Source organism: Schistocerca cancellata, chromosome 2 (genome assembly GCF_023864275.1).
Source record: "Schistocerca cancellata isolate TAMUIC-IGC-003103 chromosome 2, iqSchCanc2.1, whole genome shotgun sequence".
In the NCBI taxonomy this organism is placed as follows: domain Eukaryota; kingdom Metazoa; phylum Arthropoda; class Insecta; order Orthoptera; family Acrididae; genus Schistocerca; species Schistocerca cancellata.
In genome coordinates this window covers 556,871,608-556,891,454 of record NC_064627.1, presented here as the reverse complement: position 1 = coordinate 556,891,454, position 19,847 = coordinate 556,871,608, and the positions used below count along the sequence as shown (strand labels likewise).

The window sequence follows — 19,847 nt, the reverse complement described above, 5'->3', positions numbered from 1 at the left end:
ATTTGAACCATTTTGTGAGCGTTCAGCTACTGATCACAAATGCTTGAATTTTATTTCTTATATCCTTTTTATTGGGGTTCGAAGTAAAATCATTATTTAATATCCGTTTACGAACGCGCTTTTCTTTGATACAACATCCGACACTGACCACCGCCTTTTCTGACCCCTACCGTTCCTGCTTCCACAACCTTTTTTTGTATGTGCATAGAAGAGATATTCCCAGTGGTTAGAAATGAACTTAATTCGCTTTTAGGCTTGTACAATTACAATTCTTATTAGTTGGGAGATCCTAGATACAGCATTCCCTTTTACTCTGATACATAAATAAAATACATAAAAAATAAGGGTAATTAAGTAGGGGCTTCATGGTCCGGTAATTAATATGTACTTACTTTGATTATAATGACTTATTCGCAGTACACAGGGTTTGATAAACTGGATTTCATTATTAAGTTCAAACATGAGCATTGCATGTGGTTGTGAACTCAGTGAACTCAGTACACATATGAACGTGGAATTGTAGGAGAAGACGTAAAACAAGGTATCTTAAACATAACGATTGTCACTGCAGACATCCTGAACTAGAAAGTAACTAGAAAAATCTACGAAATAATTAATTTGTTGTTTCAGGCAGCAAATTGCTATTTCCAAGATTTAAAATTACCAACAGCCTTGCCGCAGTGGTAACACCGGTTCCCGTCAGATCACCGAAGTTAAGCGCTGTCGGGCTGGGCTAGCACTTGGATGGGTGACCATCCGGTCTGCCGAGCGCTGTTGGCAAGCGGGGTGCTCTAAGCCCTTGTGAGCCAGCTGAGGAGCTACTTGATTGAGAAGTAGCGGCTCCGGTCTCGGAAACTGACATACGGCTGGGAGAGCGGTGTGCTGACCTCATGCCCCCCCCCATATCTGCATCCAATGACGCCTATGGTCTGAGGATGACATGGCGGCCTTTCGGTGCTGTTGGGCCTTCATAGCCTCTTCGGGAGGAGTTTAAGATTTACAATTCCCCGCTTACACATTAATTCTGCAAGTATGATGATGGGATAATACGTGTTCTCTAGTCTATATGTTCACCATATTTCAATGGTATCGAAGAACTGTCGAGGGTAGTGGATCTGCAATCACTGTCTCGAAGAATTGGGAACAGTGTTTCTGCAAAGATTGGTATAAAATCAGATTTTCAGTGTACGTGGCTCGTTGACAGAAGAAGCCACGCACCATTTTTAATTGATGTTCATATTATTCTTGCTAGTATCATCAATAGTAATAACTGATTTGTAATTGAATAGTAAGAAAAATTGTTTAAAACAAGGAGTCATTTTTTTCTTTTCAGCTCCTTACACCATTCTCCACTCTTCGCACACGTAGTGCCCTTACGTAGGCTCGTGAATCACAGGTTCAAATGGCTTTGAGCACTATGGGACTTAACATCTATGGTCATCAGTCCCCTAGAATTTAGAACTACTTAAACCTAACGAACCTAAGGACATCACACAACACCCAGCCATCACGTGGCAGAGAAAATCCCTGACCCCGCCGGGAATCGAACCCGGGAACCCGGGCGTGGGAAGCGAGATCGCTACCGCACGACCACGAGCTGCGGGCTGAATCACAGACATCACAAGGTAGTACTTTGTAATATCTCATTCCGGGAAAACAGGATCGTTTTTGTCCAAAACATACCCTTCAGGCTACGTATGCTGCTAGTTCAGGAATTTGTAAAATCAACTATTTAAGAATCTGATGAGTATAAAACTGATCTCGCAGAAATCACACTTTTTTTATCAAAGTTTTGTTAACCTTATGCACTTTTTGGAAGGAACCAGTCAGCCATACGGTGAACACAAGAGAGGACTATATACACCGTTAACAATAATTTGTTTCTCTGCAGCGGTCTTCCAGCAGGCTTCTGCAATAATTATTGAAAGCTGTCAATGGCACAATTGCAATTCTGTGTTGAAGACATGTGAGGTGTTTGTATTCTGTGGTGAACGTGTGGTTGCTGTTCTGTCATTCTGCGCAACAGATTAATCTGGGATGTATCCTTTATAGTGTGGTTCCTGCAAAATGCAATTTCCACCCCCACACTACTACAGAAGTCAGACAGACGATCCTAACATTCTAAAGAGAAATACCTGAAAAACTTTCAGCAATAAATATCATCTGGAGTCGTTCGCTGTAAGGAAATGACACAAAAATTCACAAAATTTCTTACGTAACTAGTGGGATACTTGGGTACTGGAGTATTGCTAGTTAGTGTAAGAAAAACATGAAACTAACGAAAATTATTATTTATTTTGCAAAAATTCTGAGAAATCACAATGGCACTTTTAGTTACGAACTGAACACGTTATTTCCAGGTTCTTTTCGGAATTTGAAGTTACCTCTTAAGGATAGGAGAGTTTAAGATTGTTATTGACTTGGCAGAATGGCTGAGAGCCGTGCCTACTCACCTTGAATAATTATCCATTAGAATGTTGCTAGATACAGTCGAGGCTGTTGCATGTGAAATGCAGTGAAGTGTACTGTTGTTGAGGAAATATGCGGCTCGCAAGAGCTGTAGCGCACATTACCGTAAGCTGTGATGACTGCTGTCTGCGCCGCTTGCTGCTGACAAATAACTCTCGTTCTATCTCGATTGACCTTCACCAATCAAACTCTCCCTACGCCTTGATGAAGTCAAGGATTCCTCTTCGCCCCTAGTCTAACTAATGGTGCGGTACACCGGACTGATAACCAGTCCACCGTGATGCCACTCAAAAATTCGCTCGCAGGCGCTTAACTATAACTTTGTCCATTCACACAGCACAATAAGTGTGGTGGCCAACACAGTGAACAACGCTTAATTGCAAGGACTCAATATATAGTCGCACTCTGATTCACTCTCGACAGAGGTGCTCTCCCAGTGAAGTACTGAGGAGAGACTTGTTCCTCACTCTTTGAGTACATGTATGAGCGCACACGCTCTCGTTATGTGTTCTCGCTCCAAGAGCTACAACGGAATGGCCCCTCCCCACGCCAGACATGAAGGGGTATATCTTTTGGTCTCTTCCATTACTCCTTCAGCTCAAGGCCAATCAGCATTGCTCTTCTAAAACGGGAGAATGACGTTTCGTTTAAGGCGACCAATCCGGAAATCTGCAGCATCGGCATTTGGCGTTTGTTGTCTCCCTGTGGAAACCTCTGAAACTGTGTGCTATATTTGTAAATAATGAGTAGGCTGGGCGCTCCCACACAATGTAGCGGAATCTGCTTTTAAGCTGAACACGGGGTCGTTGTCCCTTTCACTCAGGCAAACGCTGTCTGCTTTACAGGCGGTCGGCGGTTGACGTAGATAGGTTGAGTCATCCTCTGAAGGGACCAGTCTCCTGGCGTGCGGCTTGCCTCTCCCGACCTAAAAGCTTTTGTGACCGTCATGTCTTGAATGTGTGTGTATACGCCAGCCTCGAATATTTCAACCTCGGTGCGCATTTGCGATTTACTTGTTATTTGCATATTGTTTACATGAATTCATACAACATTGACTTTGAAACTTCCTGGCATATTAAAACTGTGTGCCCGACCGAGACTCGAACTCGGGACCTTTGCCTTTCGCAGGCAAGTGCTCTACCAACTGAGCTACCGAAGCACGACTCACGCCCGGTACTCACAGCTTTACTTCTGCCAGTATCTCGTCTCCTACCTTCCAAACTTTACAGAAGCTCTCCTGCGAACCTTGCAGAACTAGCACTCCTGAAAGAAAGGATATAGCGGAGACATGGCTTAGCCACAGCCTGGGGGATGTTTCCAGAATGAGATTTTCACTCTGCAGCGGAGTGTGCGCTGATATGAAACTTCCTGGCGGATTAAAACTGTGTGCCCTGAAAGAAAGGAGTGCTAGTTCTGCAAGGTTCGCAGGAGAGCTTATGTAAAGTTTGGAAGGTAGGAGACGAGATACTGGCAGAAGTAAAGCTGTGAGTACCGGGCGTGAGTCGTGCTTCGGTAGCTCAGTTGGTAGAGCACTTGCCCGCGAAAGGCAAAGGTCCCGAGTTCGAGTCTCGGTCGGGCACACAGTTTTAATCTGCCAGGAAGTTTCATATCAGCGCACACTCCGCTGCAGAGTGAAAATCTCATTCTGGAAACATTGACTTTATCTTATCGAGTTTGGGTTCGAATGAAGCGTCTTGATGTGCTGAATATGATTGTGAGGGCATAATATGTAACCAATGAAGGTCAGGAGACCACGAAGTTTTTACAGAATGTTTGAAGGACAAATGTATATAGACATGAATATTGCCGCAAAGCAGGATGATACACATCCTTAACGGCCTTCAGTTTACCTGAGGGATAAGAGAACAACATGATTATGCTGAAAACGAAATTAAAAGGCAAGTTCTGTAAATTTTCATTACTTCACAGACCAGACTTACTGACATATGAAACACATATTGTTAAAATGATATGTCACTCTAAAATAGCGTCAAGAGGAAGTGCAAAGACCGACTCCTAAAGTTATGGTTGTTTCTAACAAAAGATATCACTGACATGCCAGAATGAAAGCGATACCAAACTGAATGCCAGGTTCTCCCATTCTGGGGCATCTTTAGATGTGGGGCCATAGATCGAGATTTAGACTTCTGGTTTAGTCATCTGAGTGAGCTGTCTGATTAGGACTTCCCTCACGCAAGCTGTGGCCGGCAGTGAAGTATTGATGACACCACTGTCACAGGATGGCGCTCTGTGCTGCATGCTTACGTATGCATCCACTGGTAACTCACTATGCCTGTTCTGTAGTGTCTGTACCTCCTGTGCTGCCACTACTATATTGAACCATACATTAGTAAAACTCTCCAGCATATATAAATAAACTACACCGGCCATCATCAATAAAGAACTTCAGTAAGTTTTATTCTGCAACATGCATCCTACTGAGATTACAGCTACTGCTCTTGTCTATCGAAGCTTGTAGCGTCTTTTTATTTTTTGTTCCAATTAATGTTAAAATTTCGGCTCAACCACCGTTTCACAGTGTAAAATTTAAGGATTTCGAAGGTCATGCCTTCGCATCAGAATTATTACATAAGAATCTCTAAAATTGATCAACATAAAAATATAAATAAAAGTCATAATAATGAAAGTTTATTATTTTTATTTTTACTTTGTTCGCTTTTAGAGATTATTTTATAATAATTCTGATTATGGAAGCACGACCTTAAATTTAAGTCTTTTTAGAACGTGAAATATAGTACAGTCGATGCTTTAGCATTCTTATTGTCAATTTAGATTTCTACGGTGTCTATATGCTTAACAGTATTCCGATGTATCACTGCTTTAGAATCCTTGCTCTCTGAGAAAAATTTTCCGAAGCTAAAGCAAATGCTTTATAGTCGCTGATTAATCGCCTGTACCCAAGAGTTTGTTTATCTGATGGTAGATTCTCGATGGAAATTCTTCATAAATGTAACGACGACTGCATCTATATTCACATACATGCTCCTTCAACCTCCATAGGGTACATGGCGCACAGTACCTTGTACTAGTCATTTCGCCGGCCGCTGTGGCCGAGCGGATAGAGGCTCTTCAGTCCTGAACCGCGCTGCTGCTACGGTCGCAGGTTCGAATCCTGCCTCGGGCATGGATGTGTGTGATGTCCTTACGTTAGTTAGGTTTAAGTAGTTTTAAGTCTAGGGGACTGATGACCTTAGGTGTTAAGTCCCATAGTGCTTAGAGCCATTTGAACCACTTTTACTACTCATTTACTTTCTTATTTCACTGGCAAATGAAGCGAGGGGAAATGACTGTCTATATGCCTGTATAAGAGTCTTGTTTCCCTGATGTTATCTTCATCGTCCTAGTGAGACATGTAAGGTGGAGGCAGTAGAATCCTACTGTGGTCAGATTCAAATGACGGTTCTAAAAATTTTCTCAATAGCGTTTCGTGAAAAGCTCATCGTCTTCCCTCCAGAGATTTCCATTTCAGTCCACGAAGTCCGTATTACTAACGTGCTGATCAAACCTTTCGGTGACAAATCTAGCAGACATCTGAACCGCTTCGACTCCTCCATGAACTTGCCTTATCTTTTTCTTTTTTTAACAGCAAGCTGCCACACATCACTAGAAATTTCATAGTCGTCTTGTATTCTTGTATCCCCTTAGAGTCACTCAACACCGATACCTTCCGCACACCACAGTGCTACCGGCAAACAGCCGTACATTGCTGCTCGCACTGTCCGTCAAATCATCCATTCATACAGAAAAAAACAGCTGTCCTACCACACTTCCCTGGGTCTCCGATCAGTCTACAGCTGTGCACCGTGTCAAACACTTTCCGGAAATCCACGAATGTGGAATCTGCCTGTTACCCTTCACCCGCAGGTTTTTTTAATTTTTTTTTTATTAGAATACCATGTGAGAAAGGGGCAGGCCAACTTTCGCATGAGCTATTCTTTCTAAATGCGCACTGATTTGTGAACAGAAGATTTTCCGCCTCAAGGAAATTTACTGTATTCTAACTAAAGATATGTACAAGAATTGTGCAACAAACCGATGTTAGGAACATTATAATTTTGCGGGGCCCGTTCTTTTCTCCTTCTTATATACAGTAGTCACAAGTGCTTTTTTCCAGTTGCTTGGGACTTTGCACTGGGCGAGAAACTCACGACAAACACAACTAGAGTGGATGCGTTTTACTGTTGCTTTCAGCGCAGGTAAAAACAAGTCTCTCTCGTGCCAGTTTGCTGCTAATGACGGGCAAAGGCAGAAACAAAGTTAGAAAAACTAATTCCACCATTGTGTGCGCAAATTAGAAGTGAATAGTGTTTGGGAAATATACTGTCGTGAGAAAAAAGGACGTAGGAGAAAATGAATATTATGGCCGTAAACAGTAAAATAATCCCGTTTCATTCTACTGAGAAACAGTGAAGTTTTGTAAGAAAGCGTCCTACTGTAGTGAAGCAAATGAATTCTGGAAACTACATTCGAAAGGCCTTACACCGAAAACAAAAGCGTGTAAATGTTTAATAGTCATAAATGCACGTAATTTAGTATTTTGCGCTTGAAAGTGTTTCTCCTGTTAACTCAAGTACTTCTTTTCCTAGGAAGTGAAGCAGAACTGCTTTTTTCCTTCTTTCTCGAAAAATTCTTTTGTGGGGTAACTGTTTTATGAATGTGTGAATGCAAATTTTCAAACTTGCTAATTTATGTTAATCAAAGATGTTCCGACCTTAGACTGCCGAAAATTAGGAAACCGCTCAGTGAATGTAATTCTCTAACAGACGTTATGAAGAAAAGAGCTTACAGCGGACTGTATGGAGTGAGCAGGTGATTTTTGGACTTCACCGTGGGGGGAAAGAAAAGAAAAGCGTGACTGAATGAAACCGCAAAAATATTGGAGTATTAAATATTCGATGCGGAAGCCAACATGCCGTATTAAATGCATCTGTGAATTCGAGTGCATGTGTGTTGCCTACGTGGTAGTTAACATGAGAATTGTTTTGGCTGCGATCGCGTGTGCCTAGAAACAGCTGCGGGATGACGGAGGACCACAAGACGAACATTTGTCCTGGAATATATTGTAAGAACAACTTCATAAACACGCTGTTGTGACAAAGAAAGCGAAACACCGGTTAATCCCACGACCGGAATACCTCAAGGAAACTGCAATGCATAATCAATAAGTAATGCAATTGTTTTTGTATACACTAGCTTACTGAAATTTTTTAGTGTGAATACCTGCATCCGAAGATGAGACAAGTAGCCTCAAAATTTAGAGTGTTGCCATAATAAACAATGTGAAGGTCATTTTATAGCAGTCTTGACCAAATCCATTTTTACCCGCAAACGAAGAAATGTTTCCTGAAAACAGAATTTATTTACATAACTTCGTAATGCAAATTGAGGTAGCCTCCATCATACTGTTATTGGCAGATATTGTGCACAAATACAGTAAGCCTGAATCAGTGATGAATTTAGCTCCAACTGCAGAAGCTCAAGTCCTTTCCTTTGGGAGCAAGGTAGTTGGTAGTAAACTACCAACTGGAAACACCAATGTTCACTTACCAACTCCCCTTGCACTTGTCCTAAAAGGAAAGGGGTCTAATGGAGATTGGATATGAAACAGTCCCGTCTACCCTTAGGAGTAATGAATAAAAATTACATTAAAACAATTAGTTACCCTACTCATGTCGAACAAGTAGTCGGTTTTAGTAAGTCTTGTAGGTCTGCACCTTTTTCCCTGACGTGTAGTCTCGGTTCCGACCAGATATATCCCGGAACTGAAAACAGCTTCCGAAATATTCCCCACTGTGCTTCTCTCTGCCCACTATCAACTCGTCAGATATTTGACTGATAAGAAAAGCATTAGCAGTGTATTGGATCTTGGACATCCCGTTATTTCCTTCAGAGTAAATATTGAAGAGTATTAAATTAAATTTCAGAAGGTTTCACGATTGAAATGTCCATTATTACTCTCTACTTCTTTGGAACTGGCTGAAAAGGAACAAGTTTCGCAACAATTTGGCTTGCTCTCATCAGCGGGAACGAAACATATTTAGAGATCTCAGGATTATAAAATCATGCCAAAACTAGTGGTCTTTTCCGAAATGATACCAATTGGGAACGCTCTCACGCCAGTCTCAGCTGTCTGGAATTTTTGAAAAGAAGAGGCCTCTACAGTGTCTGGATTTCAGTTGGTAATGAACGAAATGAATGTGACAAAAGTTAACGAAAATAACATGTCTGTGCAAGCAGACATTTGGATTAATTAATAGGTTTCATAAAAGGGTCGTGATACTTGGAGGATTCGCTTCGAACAATTCGGTGAGAGTGTACTTTACTGTATAAAATTATTAATTGGTACTTACACGAAAGATGTCTCATTGAGCGAACGTGACACACACACACACGTGTCACACCATGTTTCGAACCGTTTGTGTTAAAATATAAGTAAAAAAGAATAACGGCAAACTACCTGTGAATAAAGGCTGGTCAGAATTGTTAAACTGCTCATTTTTTATGAAAAGCTGGTCCCTCGGTCATGTAAGTTTCACACAGTTATCAGTCTGTTGTTCTTTGCTTTGGCTCGACAACGAGCAATTACGGTGGTAAAACAAGCAGTACCACTAGTTATGAGCTTGTGTCAGTGATACGTTTTGCATGAAAAATGACACACTAGAGCTAAAATTATATGTTAGTTGTGTGGTACATACGAAAGTAACGATAACTAAAGTAACACTGAAGTACTGTTTGAAATATCCGTACATCGTCCATGACTGTCAGAACGACATGATCAATGTCAGACTCAGAGTATTTATTGGCCGGGCAGTGTGTGATTGGATGTTTCTTCGCACAGTAAAGATATTTCGTTGAAAAATTGCCCGAAATTTCACTGACGCGTTTTTATATCAATTGTAGGTGTTGTAGGAGGATTAGGTATTAGGAGTCAGTTATGATGACACGAAGATGACATCAAAATTTCTCTTACTTGGATGTTTTACAAAAGAAAGCAAACGAATAGTTGTCGTACGTAAATGCTGTTCAATGGAGTTCAGTAAAGATTTTTTTTTAAGTTCTGAAGACGGGGCTGTCAAAAGTAACTGTTACTTTTACTAAAACTAAACTCCGCCCGAACAGGCGTCGGAAAGACCGACGGTACAGCAGTTGTCAGTTTTCGTCACCGGAGCGCTACTTCTCAATGAAGTAGCTCCTCAGTTCGCCTCGTAAGGGCTGAATGCAACCCGCTTACCAGCAGCACTCGGCAGACTCAGACGGTCACCCACCCAAGTGCTGGTCAAGCCCGACAGCCCTTAACTTCGGCGATCTGATAGGAACCGGTGTTACCTCTACTGCAAGGCCATTGACCCTACATTACAAAACCCTTATAATATTCACAGTTGCAGTAGAGTATAAAACAATACTTTTGTATCTAATTGAGTGTGTAACATAGCATTGAAGATCTAGTAATTGTAATTAACTAAAACATAACTTATAACTATGACTTATTTTGAATAAAATGTGGAGTACAAGACTCTACGATGTTTTAGTATTAACATAATATTCTCCTACCTTTAGTGTTCTGGAATTAAAAGAACATGGGGGCCTTGTTTTGTTTTGTTCTTCTTCTTCTGCCTATCCATTAATGATTGTTGGCGACCACACTATACATTTTTATTCTATGAAGTAATTAAGTAGTAGCATATCTGTGCTAGGTAATCCTGACCACTGTTTTATGTTATTTAACCAAGATATTCTTCTTCTCTCGTATTTTCCTTCACCCTCGATCTTCTCTTCTAATATCGGCTGTGGAAGTGCTCTGCTCTGCAAAACTTAAGGGTGAGCTGCATTAACATACTAACTACCCTGTGGAAACGAATGAAACTGAGAGAACATGTTTCGAGAGGTACCGCAGTCGTGCACAGAAAGTTGGACGGACCGGGCAAGCTGGCGCAGTGGTTAGCACCCTGGCCTCACATTCTGGAGGACGACGGTTCAAACCCGCGTCCGCCTCTCCTGATTTAGATTTTCTGTGATTTCCCTAAATCGCTTCAGGCAAATACGAGAGATGGTTACTTTGAAAGGGCATGGCCGACTTCCTTCCCATCCTCCCCCACTCCTATGGGACCGACGACCCTGCTGGTTTGTCCCCTCCCCCAAATCAACCAACCAACCAAAGCTGGGCATGACATGGAGCGCAGTCAACGTGACTGTAGGGCCAAATGGGGGTGACCTTCCAACGCAAGGTAGGTGAAAGGAAGTGAAAAGACAGTATGTGTCGATGAGTGAGCAGTTATAGTGCACTTGTGGCCGTGTTCTTCATTACGACGTGGAAAAAGACAACATTTGGATGACTTCATATGGGGAAGAATCTTCGGGAATCTGGAAGAAGGACGAAATTTGACGAGTGTAGGCCCAGAGTTTGGTATTGCCCACAGCGTTATTCCACGTGCCTGGAGAGCGTTCGGAACCAAAGGCATACTGACCGAAGGAGAGGAAGCACTCTATCACGGCTAGTTATAGCAATAAATGACGGCAACATTGTGCAAGAGGCAAGAAGGGACCCATGTCAAACAGTGGGTGCAGCTGCAAAGACATATAAGTGGACTGCAAGACACTCCTCTGTGGCACGGTGAGTGCATCGGTGTGGTCTCTTTGCCTGATGACCTATACGTTATGTTTTTGACACCCTCACATCGGCGACAGCGTTTTCGATAGTGCCAAGACCATAGAGACTAAACGAGAGAGGAACTAGGTAGCGTGCGATTGTCGGGTGAGGATAAATTAATTCTGAGTAGTGATTCTGAATTTACCCTCATATGGCGAGAGGTGGGAGAACGTAGTGCACCCAGGAATATGGCCGAACATGTTCGTTTTGGTGGTCCAGGTGTTGTAGTGTGTGGAAGCACTAAGTTTCTTGGGTGTACGACCTCTTTCAACAGGGTACACGCAACGGTCAGCATTATTGTGACACTGTACTTCTTCCCCATTGCGTCTTTTTGGGAGTACATTGGGCCCTGACCATTTTTGTGGATGACAATGCACGACCGCATCGAACTGCGCACGTGGAGGACATTTTGGAACCAGAATATATTCGGCGATGGACTGGCCTGCCTATACCTCCGACTTAAGTCCCATCGAGTACGTGTGGGACTTGTCGGGCGACATATTGCAGCACATCCACATGTACCAACGACTATCCAACAATTGTCATCGGTGTTAATCAAGGAATGGAACTCTCCGCCACAAGGACCATGTCCCGCCGTTTTTAATGTCCAGGGGACAATTATAAATTTTGGAGATGTCAGTGTAATTATTATCTTTGACTAAAAGTACCTGAAATCCCTAAACTCAGCATGGGGTAGGATAAGGAAAGCACGGGGGGGGGGGGGGGGGCGGATAACTGAGAATAGCAGCATCATTTGTCGTTTGAATCGTTACATTTATTTAGCCACCACATAGAAGCATAAATAAATAAATACAATAATCATAAGTACTTATCAGCGAAAGGGTAAGGCTAATTAGTTGGTTACAGCGTGACTCGGTTTTAACAAATGATTTTAACCTCAGTAATTTCTTACTACTTATTTCCTCATAAAACGGAACCTGCTCAAAGGGCAATATCAAAGATACCTTTAAGACAATTTAAGGAAAGGTCACTCAAGCCTTTCAAAGGATTTTCAGAAAACTAATTAAATTTTTTGTAATCAAACAGGCCCTTAGCACACAAGAGGGCAAACACACTGTTAAAATCAGCATAAAATCTACTGAAAATTTTATCAAGTACCAAAACAGTAAAATATATTAAGGTTGTCCGCGCGTGAGGCAAGTATAATCCCAATTCAGTCTGAGACCAGTAATTATCAAGACAGTACCTTGTGCCTAAGTATGTCTAGAAAAAAAAAAAAAACCTTACCCACGCGGAATTCGTAACATGTGCAATACAAACACAGTCCAAAGGAGATGTAAAACTTTAAGTACAACTGTAAATTAGGTTTCATAGATCAGAACATTAAGTAATAAGGCCACTACTTAAACCGAGCGAGGTGGCGCAGTGGTTAGACACTGGACTCGCATTCGGGAGGACGACGGTTCAATCCCGCGTCCGGCCATCCTGATTTAGGTTTTCCGTGATTTCCCTAAATCGCTCCAGGCAAATGCCGGGATGGTTCCTTTCAAAGGGCACGGCCGACTTCCTTCCCCGTCCTTCCCTAATCCGATGAGACCGATGACCTCGCTGTCTGGTCTCCTTCCCCGAAACAACCAACCAACCAACCAACCACTACTTAACTTAAAAGTTATCAGAAAGCAGCGCGAACCAGCGCGCTAAGGCAATCATAGACTTGCCTCGAAGCAAACTAATAAACACCAAGGCGATAAGTAAAAAAACACCAAGGCGATAAGTAAAAGCAACAACCCCGGCAGCCACCAGCCGCTGAAAAACCGGCCGCGAAACTCAGAAGACTAAGTAGGGTTGTTAACAAAAGTAGGCCAAAAAACAAGTTAAACATATGTTAATGGCCACCTTCTCGAGAAATGTTCAGCACAAGGTCGCTTAATATGCCACTAAATTTCAAAAATGTATCTTTAAGCAAATTTACAAAATATCAGAAATGCCTAGTAGTGGCAAAGGTAACGTCTCGTAAGCCATATAGCTGAATAAAGTTTGATACAGGGAAACTTAATAAATGCCCAGAGAATAAGACCTGACAGTGATTTCGCCAAACTAGATCGCGAGGCATCTTAAGTGAACCAAACAGTTATGCAAAGAAAATGACAAACTTACGTCTATGAGGCATTAGCAAATAATTAGATCTTACAAGGAATGCTTCCTTCCTCGATATTTAGGCATGGAAACTACAACAAAATTTTAACACATTTATTAAATACAGGAAATTTCTGTTAAAGCAAACGAAATATAAACTAAAAGATTGAATGCTAAATTCTTAAAAACACTTAAGATCTCAATTTAACCTGTCAAGTTTTTGCCACGGCTTTTGCCAAAACACTTTCCCAGAATACTACGGCACAAGAAAGCCAAGGCCATATCTGTGGTGTCACCGCCAGACACCACACTTGCTAGGTGGTAGCCTTTAAATCGACCGCGGTCCGTTAGTATACGTCGGACCCGCGTGTCGCCACTATCAGTGATTGCAGACCGAGCGCCGCCACACGGCAGGTCTAGAGAGACTTCCTAGCACTCGCCCAGTTGTTCAACCGACTTTGCTAGCGATGGTTCACTGACAAAATACCCTCTCATTTGCCGAGACGATAGTTAGCATAGCCTTCAGCTACGTCATTTGCTACGACCTAGCAAGGCGCCATTACCAGTTACTATTGATGCTGTAAAACATGTACCGTCAAGAGCGATGTTAACCATTTATGGATTAAAGTTAAGTGTTCCACAGCTACGTCCTTTTTTGTTAGTCTAATTTCTTTGACCTGTTCCAGACCTCACGCTAGCCTGCGTGAGCTAAAACGCGTGCCTTTCGGCTTCCTCTCAAAACCGGGTTGGCTCTCCTGCCAATCCACAACAATATCAATGGGCAAATCTAACATTAAGATTATCAACTGACTTTAGTGTTTCATATTTTATACAACCAACACAAATACACTGCGATGAAACTCTCAATGGTACATAGAAATCCCTAATACATGCATAGTTACATGTTGTTACATGCTTTTGTCAGTACTGAGACTGGTTTGATGCACCTCTCCATGCTACTCTATCCTGTGCAAGCTTCTTCATCTCCCAGTACCTACTGCAACCTACATCCTTCTGAATCTGCTTGGTGTATTCATCTCTTGGTCTCCCTCTACGATTTTTACCCTCCACGCTGCCCTCCAATACTAAATTGTGGATGCCTTGATGCCACACAACATATCCTACCACCCGATCACTTCTTCTAGTTACGTTGTGTCACAAACTTCTCTTCTCCCCAATCCTATTCAACACCTCCTCATTATTTATGTGATCTACACATCTAACCTTCAGCATTCTTCTGTATCACCACATTTCGAAAGCTTATATTCTCTTCTTGTCTAAACTATTTATCGTCCATGTTTCACTTCCATACATGGCTACACTCCATACAAATACTTCCAGAAACGACTTCCTGACATTTAAATCTATACTCGATGTTAACAAATTTCTCTTCTTCAGAAACGCTTTCCTTCCCATTGCAAGTCTACATTTTATATCCCCTCTACATCGACCATCATCAGTTATTTTGCTCCCCAAATAGCAAAACTCCTTTACTACTTTAAGTGTCTCATTTCCTAATCTAATACCCTCAGCATCACCCGACTTAATTTGACTACATCCTATTATCCTCGTTTTGCTTTTGTTGACGTTCATCTTATATCCTCCTTTCGAGACACTATCCATTCCGTTCAACTGCTCTTCCAAGTGCTTTGCTGTCTCTGCGAACCTCAAAGTTTTTATTTCTTCTCCATGGATTTTAATACCTACTCCGAATTTTTCTTTAGTATCCTTCACTGCTTGCTCAATATATAGATTGAATAACATCGGGGAGAGGCTACAAACCTGTCTCAGTCCCTTCCCAACCACTGCTTCCCTTTCATTCCCCTCAACTCTTATAACTGCCATTTGGTTTCTATAGAAATTGTAAATAACCTTTCGCTCCCTATATTTTACCCCTGCTAACTTCAGAATCTGAAAGAGAGTATTCCAGTCAACATTGCCAAAAGATTTCTCTAAGTCTACAAATGCTAGAAACGTAGATTTGCCTTTTCTTAATCTAGCTTCTAAGATAAGGCGTAGGGTCAGTATTGCCTCACGTGTTCCAATATTTCTACGGAATCCAAACCGATCTTCCTCTAGGTCGGCTTCTACTAGTTTTTCCATTCGTCTGTAAAGAATTCGCGTTAGTATTTTGCAGCCGTGACTTATTAAACTGATAGTTAGGTAATTTTCACATCTGTCAACACTTGCTTTGTTTGGGATTGGAATTATTATATTCTTCTTGAAGTCTGAGGGTATTTCGCCTGTCTCATACATCTTGCTCACCAGATGGTAGAGTTTTGTAGGGACAGTTACATATACAGCCAAATATTCGACTGATCGGAAACGTAAGTAATCCGAAACAACAGAGCCTTAGGTCAGATAATTACGCTCAAACAATTATTTCAGTAAGCCACCAAGCACAGGCAATAGAAGTTGGCGTATCGTGAGAAATACTTACCGTTACCAAACGATGTGACAGATATTTGATAATCCTGGAAATCCAGCCCTACACAGCATGAAATATCAAAGCCTGAGAAATCGGTGGGGACGTACAGAAGGACGCCGTACTCAGCTCAATGTCGTAACTCCGACTTCACCAGTTACACAATGTCGACACGAACAGAGCTAACGGCCGACTTATCCACTATGTCCAGGACTCGGCCTATGATGCCCACTAGTCCACTGTCACTCCCTGCCAGCCCCTTCCTGCCCCACCAACGCTGCTCAAGGCCTACTTTCGGACTCGCTCTGCCAGAGGCAATCAACGACAAGCTACCATTGATTCGCACTGCCAGTAGTAGTGCCAGTGAATAATGCCCGAAGCCAAGGACGCAAAATCGATTGTGACCCCACTCCACGGCTCCAATGACTATTGGCTAAACTACCCTGTTTCAATCTACTAACTTCACTATCCAAACTCAATGAACTAGTCCTAACTTGTAGATCTTTCACTTGATCGACCAACTGCTTAACAGTCACCCTTTGCTGATCACTAAGCTCAAGACAACTTGAATTATCAAGACGGTTACTCCGTTGGCCAAATGGGCTTGGACCCTACACAATTGGCTGTATGTAGATTGACTGCCTTCCAAAAATTGCAAATTATGAGACACATTTTCCAAAGCTACAGAAGCAGTAGAAATAGCGGCACCTATGTCTCCAACGGCGTCAGGGGAAATGTGAAGAGCATTATCCAGTGCTGCACACAACCTGGCTGCCAGTTCCGGGACGCTACTTTCCACAGAAAATCGCTGTACCTATAATTCATACTCAAGGTGTTCGTGCTTGAAATATGATACACCCAACAAACCTCACAACCCAGATCATAAGTTCATGTGTAGGTCCAGTGTATCTAGCATTCAGACAGGTTTGTTGCAGGCCCTCAACTGGTCTAATTCTAGGCAACACACAGCCGTCACTGGCACCGAGGCAGAACCAGCTTTCGTCAGAAAACACAACAGACCTTCCTCCGCCCGTCAATGAACTCTCGTTTAACAACATTGAAGTCGCAAATGGCAGAGGTTTAGGGTCAGTGGAACGCATGCACAAGGGCGTCTCGCTCGGATCTATCCTTAAAATAACCGATTTGTAACAGTTCCTTGTGGCACTGTGGTGCCAACTGCTGCTCTCATTGCTGTTGCAGATGCAATGCGATGCGCCAGAGCCATACGCCGAACACAATGGTTTTCCCTCTCGGTAGTGTCGCCGTCTGGAACGCGGTCTACTTGCGACCGTACATTCTCGTGACCACTGCTGCCAGCAATCATGCACAGTGGCTACAGTCCTACTAAGACTTTCTGCAATATCGCAGAAAGAACGTTCCGCTTCCCGTAGTCCTATTCTACGACCTCTTTCAAACTCAGTGACGTGTTGATAATGGCGTCTTCATCGCCTTACAGGCTTTCTTGACTAACGTCAACTCACCACGTCCAATCTCAAAGGTAACTAATATTCACGACCGTTACAGTAGCGTGTATTAAGAGCAAGCCTGATTTGCATCCTCATAGTGGTGCTACTAGCGCCTCTCTTCTGCCACTGGCGTGAAATTTGAATATACATCATCTTTCGAATGTAGAAACACGCCTACTAACTCTCTCATATATGTCGCACAACTCCTTCTTGGTGCTACGGTTTTATTCTGTTAGTGTCTTTGGAGTTCCGTAAGATATGTCCTACGTATATAGTTGTCTTCTTTAAACTTGTTAACATTGCCCTCGGTTTGTTGTTCTTCGCATTATTTCGGTGTTTGTTATTCTTGCTATTCACGTTATTTTAAGCACTCTTCGGTAAATCCACGTTTGAAAAGCCTACATCTTCCTTGCAGATATCATATTTACTAACCGCCTTTCAGAACAGTATAGTAGTACATACTAGATGTAACATCTTACTAATCGTACTCTAAGGTTTACGGCTATATCTGTAGATCTGACAACTTTCGCAAGTTTTATGTAAGCTTTACAGGCGTTCTCTACGCCTCATTTTATCTGCATGTCTGATCGCCAGTCTTAGCAGAGTCACGTTCCAGTGCACTTAAACTTGTCTGCTCTTTATATTAAGGACCAACTGAATCGTATATTTGCGTTTGTAAAGGAGTGAGGATGAATGATGAACTTTTTATTGATAATGTTGAAATTTCAGTGAACTTAAATATTTTGACTACTAACAATGAAGTTTGTTTTCGATTTGGTGTTTCTGAAATAAGAAATTTTCATTTATTATCAGCGACGTATTTTTGACTACAGCTGTGTTTGAGAGAAATTGCCATAAATATTCTTGTCATGTTTGGTACACCGAGAGGTGTATTTTTTTTCAGAACCTCGATCAGTACTTATTTTTGTGGTACACTCGCCGTTTAAACATTTAGTACAGGCCTACTTACCACGGAACTTAGAAAAGCTGATAATAAAGTAATTAGAAGGAACACATAGAAAATGTTGTGGGGAAGGCTAACCAAAGACTGCGTTTTATTGGCAGGACACTTAGAAAATGTAACAGACCTACTAAGGAGACTGCCTACACTACGCTTGTCCGTCCTCTTTTAGAATACTGCTGCGCGTTGTGGGATCCTTACCAGATAAGACTGACGGAGTACATCGAAAACGTTCAAAGAAAGTCAGCACGTTTTGTATTATCGCGAAATATGGGAGAAAGTGTCACAGATATGATACAGGATTTGGGCTGGAAATCATTAAAAGAAAGGCGTTTTTCGTTGCGACGGAATCTTCTCACGAAATTCCAATCACTAGCTTTCTCCTCCGAATGCGAAAATATTTTGTTGACACCGACGTACATAGGGAGAAACGATCACCACTACAAAATAAGGGAAATCAGGCCTCGTACGGAATGATATAGGTGTTCATTCCTTCCGCGCGCTATACGAGATTGGAATAATACAGAATTGTGAAGGTGGTTCGATGAACCCTCTGCCAGGCACTTAAACGTGATTTTCAGAGTATCCATGTAGATGTAGATGTAGAAAGTAAACGTTCTCACATTGAATGTTGCATCTATTTCTTCAGTAAGGGACGTAATGCAACAAAAGACGTCTCAAGAACTACTGTTTGCTTTGTTATGCGACACATGAAAGTCAAGTACGTCCTTATAATTTTGTGTAAACTGTCTGAGGTACACTCTCCGTGCATGTGGACGTCTGTTTAAGACTAACTTTAATTGTTACCAAAATGGTTTACGTCACTATAGACAAATTTGTCTTTTTCTGTCTCTTCCATTGGACTAAATAAAGATCAGAAAAGTTTAACGTAAGAAAATAGTTATATATTGAACATTAGTTTCTATACGTTTCCACAGTTCCCTTAGTTATTACAATCGCATAATTTGGATAATATTAGGGACGATAAAAAAGTTTCCGCTTGACGGCGCTGTTGCAGCGTATATGCAACCTACCGCAAGTGCGATGCAGGTGTTTAAGCCCCGACATGTAGCCTAGGGATTAGTGTAGCGTATGTGTGTTTCCGACGAGTGTGCAATAAACGTCGAAAAGTAAACTATGGCGACTTTAGTAGCAAATGCATCCATGCAGGACCAACTTGCTGAACCTATATTGGCTACCGAAGGACTACGGTAGACATCCATTTGGGGGTGAAGAATGCGTAAGGGGTAGCACGTCTGTCGAAAACCACTGTTGTGGAGTGGTGCGTCGAGGGGTGTTGCTGCTTCATGATGACGCACTTCTCCATATCGCGAATGCCGTAACAAGGAAGTTAACGCCAACTCAATTCGGAGACACTCGAGCATGCGCAGACTTCTTCACGCAGCAGGACACGGTGTTTACCAAACAGATACTTCCAAATTCGTGCGTCAGTTGCGTGCTTGTTTCTCTGCTCAAGGCGATTCTGCCTCATTGGAATGCCGATTCTGGACATCAAGGCCTTCGAATTGTACAGAAAAAATATAGAAATTCCACACAGGTAGTCAAAATTAAACACTGCATTTGACATTGAATTACTTTGATAAGAACTACTTCTCTCTTCCTTTGCGTATATCTTCCCAAATTTAGCTGTCATATAACAATACGTCAGATGTCACAGACACTCATGACATTAGATGTCAAAAAGTCTCCTTGTGAAAAATGTCAGCCTACACTCATCCAGAAAATATACACTCAAGTGCC

The 19,847-nt window shown here is 42.1% G+C and overlaps 1 pseudogene; it reads left to right on the top strand.

Moving 5' to 3' along the window:
• Positions 1 to 662: 662 nt before the first annotated feature.
• On the top strand, positions 663 to 780 carry LOC126164169 (5S ribosomal RNA; annotated as a pseudogene).
• The last annotated feature ends 19,067 nt before the right edge of the window (positions 781 to 19,847 follow it).